Raw genomic sequence first — 8,738 nt, 5'->3', positions numbered from 1 at the left:
TGTTCTAAATGATTTTATGAGCTTGCAAACTAATATTTTGTTGTGACCTTGTATAAAACCTTCAGGTTGTTCCATATAGATCTCTTCATCCAAATCTCCATGAAGAAAGTTATTTTAACATCTAATTGTTCTAACTCAAGATCAAGTAATTCATTTAGTGAGAAATAAGTTTTACGACTGGTGAAAAAATATCATGAAAGTCAATACCTTCTACCTGATAATACCCTTTTGCTATTAGCCTCTCCTTATATCTTTCGATACTTCCATCAACATTTCGCTTCAATTTGAAGACCCGTTTGCATCTGACAACACTTCTCCCTTTAGGAAGTTCTACAAGATCCCAGGTTTTGTACTTGGCTAAAGAATCCATTTCTTCATTCACAATCTTCTTCCATTTTTCATTAACTACATCGTCCATTGCTTCCTAATAATAGGAAGGTTACCCATCTTCAGTAATCAATGCAATAGATGAAGAAGAATCTTCATACATTTTGGGTGTTCCTTTTTTCCCTTCTAGACCTCCTTAGAGTGATTGGTTGTTGAACTAGTTCTTGAACTTCTATAGTTCCCTTTGCATCCTCTTCACCTTTTCCTTCAAAAGTCTCTTCTTCCTTTCAAGTTGCTGAAGAAGGTTGAGTCTTCAATAGAATTTTTTGATATGGAGATACTTGTTCATGTTCAACATTTTCAACATCTGATTTTAAAAGAGAAGATTCATCAATGGTTACATCTCTACTAATGACTATCTTAAGCGAAGAAGGATCCCACAACCTGTATCCTTTCACTGCATAGTCATACCCAACAAAGATATAACATTTTGTTTTTTGGTCTAACTTATAACGTTGATTCTTTGGAATAAGATCATAGGCATCACAACCAAAAATTCTAAAATGCGAATAATCACAAGACTGGCCCAACCAAACTTCTTCAGGAATTTTACAATTAATGGAAACTAAAGGTTATATGTTTACCAAATAACAAGCAGTAGATATTTCTTATGCCCACAACTCCTTTTGCAGGTTAGCATTGTTAATCATGCTTTTGGCTCTCTCCATAAGAGTTGGATTCATACATTCAACAATGTCATTTTGCTAACGATTATAGACAACAATTTTATGTCTAACAATCCATTCATCCTTGCAATATAGTTCCAATTCTAAGGAAGTAAATTAACCGCCATTGTCAGTTCTTAAACATTGAATTAATTTGCATGTTTTATTTTCAACCATAGCTTTAAACTATTTAAAGACATGAAATACATCATTTTTTGTTTTTAACATATAGACTCAGAATTTTCTGGAGTAATCATCAATAAATGTTACAAACTAAGATGCACCTCCATAGGATACTATAGGAGATGGTCCCCAAAGATCATAATGAATATAGTCTAAAATTCCTTTACTATTATGAATTTTGGTTTTAAATTTTTGTTTTCATTGTTTTCCATATACACAATGTTTGCAAAAATCCAAACTCAATGATTTCAAATTAGGAAGTAAGTTGTGATTCATCGGTACTTGAAGGCCCTTTTCGCACGTGGCTCAGCCCGCTGATGTCATAAGCGAGTATCTTCTTCTGCCTTCTCAGATACAATTGTTGCCTCACTAACTTGAGTACTTCTGTTTAGTCTCTAAAGGTTTCTAATCTTCTCTACCTTCATAACAACCAGAGCGCCCTTTGAAACTTTCAGCACTCCACCTTGACCTATAAACTTGTAACCTTCCGAGTCTAATACTCTCAAAGAAATAAAATTCTTTCTCAACTCAAGTACATGTATAACATTAGTCAATGTTCTAACGGTATCATCATACATTTTAATTTTGAAATTTCCCATCCCAACAGTTGATAAGACACATTATTACCCATATACAGAAAACTACCATTCACAGCTTGATATGAAGTGAACCAATTTCTGTGTGGACTCATGTGATGGGAAGCACCGGAATCTAACAACCAATTTTCATAATGCTGAGAAACACTACAAACAAGCATAGCTTCATCTACCATACCTAATTCAGCAAATAAAACTTCAACAATCATACCTAACTCAAATTGATTTTCTTCCTTCTTTGGGTTTTCAACAGACTTCTTTCCTTTCCAATAGCCTTTCTTGAGATTCCCTATTTGTTGCAGTACCAACATTTGACTTTACACTTCTTTCCTTTTGATTTTTATCTAGAAAAAAATAATTCTTTCTCTCCTCTTTTCTTGGACCAACCTCTAGTTACCATGGCTTTTGGTGTGGAAGTTTCAATGCTAGACTTTCTTTGTACTTCTTTAGATAATAGAGATCCCACAACATAATCAAATTCATAAGATTTGGTTGTTCTCAAACTAATAGAAGTCACAAAGTGATCCCATTGTCAATTCTTAAACATTTAATTGATTTGCATGTTTTATTTTCAACCATAGCTTTAAACTGTTTAAAGACATTAAATACATCATATTTTATTTTTAACATATAGACTCAGACTCTTATGGAGTACCATCAATAAATGTTACGAACTAAGATGCACCTCCATAGGATACTATAGGAGATGGTACCCAAAGAACATAATGAATATAGCCCAAAATTCATTTACTATTATGACTTCCGGCTTTAAATTTTTGTTTTCATTGTTTTCCATATACACAATGTTTTCAAAATCCAAACTCAATGATTTCAAATTAGAAAGTAATTTGTGATTCATCGATCCCTGAAGGCCCTTTTCGCACGTGTGGCCCAGCCCGCTGATGTCATAGGCGAGTATCTTCTTCTGCCTTCTCAGGTACAATTGTTGCCTCACTAACCTGAGTACTTCCTTTGAGTCTGTAAAGGTTTCCAATCTTCTCTGCCTTCATAACAACCAGAGCGCCCTTTGAAACTTTCAGCACTCCACCTTGACCTGTAAACTTGTAACCTTCCGAGTCTAATACTCCCAAAGAAATCAAATTCTTTCTCAACTCAAGTACATTATAACATCAATCAATGTTCTAACTGTATCATCATACATTTTAATTCTGAAATTTCCCATCCCAACAATTGATAAGACACATTATTACCCATAAACACAAAACTACCATTCACAGCTTGATATGAAGTGAACCAATTTCTATGCAGAATCATGTGATGGGAAACACCAGAATCTAACAACCAATTTTCATAATGCTAAGAAACATTGCAAACAGGCATAATTTCATCTACTTACCATTCTCATAATGAAGAAAGGTGTCTAACAAGTTTCTTAAATTTCTTCAAAATATATATTTCACGAAAAATAATAATAATACTAATAATAATATCACCTAGAATAACACATTCTAATCAAAAGACATACCACATCAACCACCATAACAAAACATTGTATCAAATATTTTATCATATCTATTATTCCTTATTCAATTATTAAATACTTGTCTGTTATAAATTTTAATCTATTATCATTTTTTATGTTGAATATTCCTTAATAAAATATTATTATTCATTTCATTGAATAACAATTACAATCTACTTTAATCTTTTCATATTTTTATAAAATTATATAATTCAACTTTTATGTCCAACATAATTTTTTATTTTTAGAATTTCTTAATTTCGATCTCCAACTACAATTAACCTCTAGTTAAACTTCACTTATAATATTCCATTACAAAACATTAACTTTATTACAATATTTTGAATACATGAAGTAACATGAATCAAAAAAACTATAAATAATTAAATCCAAATATCCAAATAGATCAATTTGAAATAAAAATTGGCAAACCTAAAGTGTTACAAGAATCCTTGAGACTTACAATATTTTGAATACATGAGGTAACATGAATCAAAAGAACTATAAATAATTAAATCCAAATAGATTAAAAATAAAAATTGGCAAACCTAAAGTGCTACAAGAATCCTTAAGCCAAGCCATTACGATGAAAAAAGTATATATATATATATATATATATATATATATATCCTCCCATTAAACGACCTACTAAAAACGAAAAAAGTATATATATACTCCCATTAAACCATCTACTAAAAATTTCAACTCAATCACCTCGTTGAAATAGTTGCGGAGATCTTTATAATTGAAACGTATCCCTCAAGGCACCTTAATAGCCACCAATGGAACCTCAAATTTGAAGTCATGACAAGATTAATTAAAAGGTACTATTTAAAAAAAAAAAACTCTTAAAAAGATTTAAAAGATTTATAAAAGGGTAAAAAAAACTCTTAAAAAGAATTTTAAAAGGGTATAATTAATTAAAGGGTTAAAGGGTTTTTGTTAAAAGATTAATCAAACGTAATAAAAAATAAATTGCAAAATGATATAATAAAGTAGTATTTAAAAATAAAAAAATAATAAATAATAAAGTATTATTAAGTCTCTTTCGAGGTAAGTGATTTTATTTCAAAATCATTAGAAATGATATTATTTAAGTGTTAAGTTTATTAATATATATATATGATATTATTTAAGTGTTAAGTTTATTAATATATGAAATGACAAAATAAGATTAAAGAATCAATTGATTTATAGAATTAAAAAGTTATGTTTATTTAAGAAAACGTAAAAGGATTTTGTAAATATATTTCTTGACATCATTTCAGAAAATTATATTAATATTTAGTAATAGATATCAAATTATGAAAATGACATTCATAAAATTTGGAATCAAATAATTTTATGTATATATTTAAGAATAATCAGAATATCGATATTTTTTTTTTTATGAAAAATGAAACTTACAAAATTTAGAATCAAATAATTATAATTATAATTTTATATATATATATATATATATATATATATATATATATTTAAGAATAATTAGAATATCAATATTTATTAAAATAATTTTATGTATATATTTAAGAATAATTAGAATATCATTATTTAGTAAATAAATATTGAAAAAAAAAGTTTACATAATTTCGAATCAAATAATTGTATGTATTTGTTTAAGAATAATTAGAATAACTTTTTGAACATTATTATCCATAATATTATTAGAAAAAGTGATATCAATATTTAGTAAATAAATTTACATAAATTCCAAATTGTAAAAGAGAAACTTCAAAAAGTTTGGAAAAAGTTATATAAATGTTTAGTAAATAAATTTACATAAATTCCATATTGTAAAGGAGAAAGTTCAAAAAGTTCATATTCATGTGAGTATGATGACAAAATTAATTATGAAGTTAATGGGTAGATTTAAACACTAAATAATACATTTCCAAAATGTAAATTTTGTTTTACAAATTAAAAAAGTTGATGTAATTTTAAGAAACTTTTGGTTGAAATCTCTTAATACTTTTATCATGAATGGTAATAAAAAGTAAGTGTATAACCTTTAAACAATTGACCAAAAACATAATGTTATAAGACATTAATTTAGAGCATTTCATTCTCATATCAAATTTATATCAAATCAACAACAAAAATATAGATAATTAGAGAATATGTTGGTATTTGAGCTCGTTAACATTTAAATATGCAAAAAATGCACAAGAAATAGAAACCGAATCACATAATAAAAAACAAAAGAATTTATGTGGTAAAACCTGGCAATGTGTCAAGGAAACCTCTACGAGGCAAGGGATTGGAAGTCAAGAACGACTCTCCAACATTACATTAAGCCTCTCAAGAAATCATCATTTTAATACAGATACTTTGTTACATAACTCCCTATGGTTACACAACTGCCTCAACGGTAAAACCATATTTACTAAGATAATTACATTTAACAATGATTTTAATTGTTGTCATTCTTAACAATCTCCACCTTGACAATAATTTCCTAATCCCTTGCCCATGCCCATTCATCATCTCTTCTGCAAACCAAGAGAAGCCAAACACCATCGCAGCTTCAATCACATGTCTTACAAAATGGTACGTTACATCAATGTGCTTAGTCTTGTTGTGATAACTTGGATTTGTAGCCAAATGAATAGGACTCTAACTATCACTAAATACCTTTACTTTCTCTTGCGTCCTTCCAAGCTCATCAACTGGACATTTCAACCAGATTGCCTCTTTGCAAGCATCTGAAGCAGCTATATTCTATGCTTCAGTAGTGGACAAAGCAACTGTTACTTGAAGCTTTGGCATCCAGCTAATTGTTCCACCTGCAAGAGTAAATACATATCATGTAGTAGATCTCCTCTTGTCCAAATCACCTGCATAATTAGCATCCACATATCTATAGATTATACAATGGTCACTTGTGCCTCTCAAATACCGAAGCACCCATTTCACTGCTCTCCAATGTTCTTCTCCTAGATTTGCCATGAACCTGCTGACAAATCCAACTGCGTGTGAAATATCAGGTCTTGCAGATACCATCGCATACATTAAGTTGCATGTTGCATTTTCATATGGTAAACGATACATATTCTTTTCTTCATCAAGTCTAGGACTCAAACCCAAAGAAATCTTAAAATGGGAAGCTAAAGGAATAGTAATAGGTTTCACTTCTCCACATACTTCTGTTGTGATAACCAGAACTTTCCATTTTTCCTATCTCTGTGTATCTCCATGCCCGAGATATGTTTTGCAACTCCAAGATCCTTCATTTCAAATGTCCTAGAAAGCTGATCATTTAACATGTTGATTAATTCCATGCTTTTGCTTGAAATAAGCATATCGTCAACATACAAAACCATGATAATGAAAATGCTATTGAAACTCTTAAAGTACACACAATTATCATACTCACTTCTAGTAAAGTTCTGGCACACCATGAAGGAGTCAAACTTCTTGTACCACTGTTTGGGAGACTGCCTCCGGTGATACAATGATTTTTTGAGCTTGCAAACTAATATTTTGTTGCGACCTTGTATAAAACCTTCAAGTTGTTCCATATAGATCTCTTCATCCAAATCTCCATGAAGAAAGTTGTTTTAACATCTAATTGTTCTAACTCAAGATCAAGTAATGCATTTAGTGAGAAACAAGTTTTACGATTGGGGGCAAAATATCATGAAAGTCAATACCTTCTACCTGAGAATACCCTTTTGCTATTAGCCTCTCCTTATATCTTTCGATACTTCCATCAACATTTCGCTTCAATTTGAAGACCCATTTGCATTCGACAACACTTCTCCCTTTAGGAAGTTCTACAAGATCCCAGGTTTTGTTCTTGGCTAAATAATCCATTTCTTCATTCACAGTCTTCTTCCATTTTTCATTAACTGCATCATCCATTGCTTCCTAATAACAAGAAGGTTACCCATCTTCAGTAATCAATGCAATAGATGAAGCAGAATCTTCATACATTTTGGGTGTTCTTTTTTCCCTTCTAGACCTCCTTAGAGTGATTGGTTGTTGAACTAGTTCTTGAACTTCTATAGTTCCCTTTGCATCCTCTTCACCTTTTCCTTCAAAAGTCTCTTCTTCCTTTCGAGTTGCTGAAGGAGGTTGAGTCTTCAACGGAATTTTTTGATATGGAGATACTTGTTCCTGTTCAACTTTTTCAACATCTGATTTTAAAAGAGAAGATTCATCAATGGCTACATCTCTACTAATGACTATCTTACGCAAAGAAGGATCCCACAACTTGTATCCTTTCACTGCATAGTCATACCCAACAAAGATATAACATTTTGTTTTTGGGTCTAACTTAGAACGTTGATTCTTTGGAATAAGATCATAGGCATCACAACCAAAAATTCTAATATGTAAATAATCACAAGACTGGCCCAACCAAACTTCTTCAGGAATTTTACAATTAATGGAAACTAAAGGTTATATGTTTACCAAATAACAAGCAGTAGATATTTCTTATGCCCACAACTCCTTTTGCAGGTTAGCATTGTTAATCATGCTTTTGGCTCTCTCCGTAAGAGTCGGATTCATACGTTTAGCAATGTCATTTTGCTAACGATTATAGACAACAGTTTTATGTTTAACAATCCATTCATCCTTACAATATAGTTCCAATTCTAAGAAATTAAATTAATTAGAATATAAAAGAATAATTAGAATATCAATATTTATATATATATATAAAAGAATAATTAGAATATCAATATTTATTAAAATAATTTTATGTATATATTTAAGAATAATTAGAATATCATTATTTAGTAAATAAATATTGAAAAAAAAAAGTTTACATAATTTGGAATCAAATAATTGTATGTATTTGTTTAAGAATAATTAGATTAAAATTTTGAACATTGTTACCCATATTATTATTAGAAAAAGTGATATAAATATTTAGTAAATAAATTTACATAAATTCCAAATTGTAAAAGAGAAAGTTCAAAAAGTTTAGAAAAAGTTATATAAATGTTTAGTAAATAAATTTACATAAATTCCAAATTGTAAAGGAGAAAGTTCAAAAAGTTCATATTCATGTGAGTATGATGACAAAATTAATTATGAAATTAATGGGTAGATTAAACACTAAATAATACATTTCCAAAATGTAAATTTTGTTTTACAAATTAAAAAAGTTAGATGTAATTTTAAGAAACTTTTGGTTGAAATCTCTTAATACTTTTATCATGAATGGTAATAAAAAGTAAGTGTATAACCTTTAAACAACTGAACAAAAACATAATGTTATAAGACATTAATTTAGAGCATTTCATTCTCATATCAAATTTATATCAAATCAACAACAAAAATATAGATAACTAGAGAATACGTTGGTATTTGAGCTCGTTAACATTTAAATATGCAAAAAATGCACAAGAAATAGAAACTGAATCACATAACAAAAAACAAAAGAATTTATGTGGTAAAACCTGACAATGTGTC

The sequence above is a fragment of the Pinus tabuliformis genome, chromosome X (assembly GCF_031772625.1).
Source record: "Pinus tabuliformis cultivar Carrire ecotype Pingquan chromosome X, CPIR1, whole genome shotgun sequence".
Lineage (NCBI taxonomy): Eukaryota > Viridiplantae > Streptophyta > Pinopsida > Pinales > Pinaceae > Pinus > Pinus tabuliformis.
This window is presented reverse-complemented; position numbering follows the sequence as displayed.